Consider the following 1124-nt stretch of genomic DNA (forward strand, 5'->3'; position numbering starts at 1 on the left):
CTCCCCCTCTTGCGCCGTCACCCAGGCCAAGCGCACCTTCCCCGAGGGCCTCATCGACCCGTCGATCATGGCCTTCGCCTCGGTCCCGGGTGTCGCCGCCGCCGCCGAGGACATCGAGGAGTAAGAGAACTCCCGACACAGACACACACACGCAGACACACACATCGCTTGGGCCCTCCTCTCCCCCTTTTCACCCCCTCACATGCACACAGATATGGACACATGAACGCACGCGCACGCCTCCCCCCCCCCTCCCAGGGGGGGAATGTGTTTGTGCGCGTGCGTGCATGTGTGCCCGCCCCGGCCACTTGCCTGTCCTTCGCACACCCACACATACAAGCATGCGCCCGCGCACGCACCCCCTCCCCTCTGCTCTTTCCCCCTCTCTCTCTCTCTGCTGGCCCATGTCCAGTGCGAGGGCGGGGAGTGCGCGCCGCCCGCCTGCGCGCGCAAAGTGGCGTCCTAGAGGAGGGGCCGAGATCCCGTTCTTCAGTAGAATACACTTGTAATAGTACACGAAGGAAGAGTGCGTCCGTGTATCCGTGAGGATATCCCGGGAAGGAGGGGGGAGAGCAACGCACGCACGCCCACACGCGGGTTGGGTACGGGTGGCCAACGGCCGATGCTTGCTCCGCACACACTCGCCTGCCTTTGTGGAGGGTGTGCGAGTCGGATGGCCATCTCTATCTTGGCGGCTGGACGAAACTGTGAGGCCTAGGAAAGGCCGGCAAGGGGCGGGGGGAGGGGGGCGACCTGCAGGCGCAGCGAGAGGTCTCTGCCGCGGAATGCTCCGGGGCAGGCTAAAGCACCGCATACACCCTATCCGGGGGAGCTGCGGGGCGGCGAAACAGCCGGAAGACCGAGGGGCTGGCACGGGGCGCTGGGGCCTGCATGCTCCCAAGTCCGGACAGCCGGCGAGGGGGCACAGGCGCTGGCCAACAATAACCAGGGAGAGGAGCGAGGGATGAAAGGCACGCCCCTTCGGTCGTCCCACAAGCGGCAGGCGGACGGGCGGCAGGCGGCTCCCTGACAGTGGACGACGGAAGGGCTGAGACCCATCGACAAGCGGCCGGGGAAGATCTCTCCCGGTGGGGAATCCGGGCGGGGGGGGGGGGGGGGGGGGG

The sequence above is a fragment of the Fonticula alba genome, assembly GCF_000388065.1.
Source record: "Fonticula alba strain ATCC 38817 unplaced genomic scaffold supercont2.6, whole genome shotgun sequence".
In the NCBI taxonomy this organism is placed as follows: domain Eukaryota; order Rotosphaerida; family Fonticulaceae; genus Fonticula; species Fonticula alba.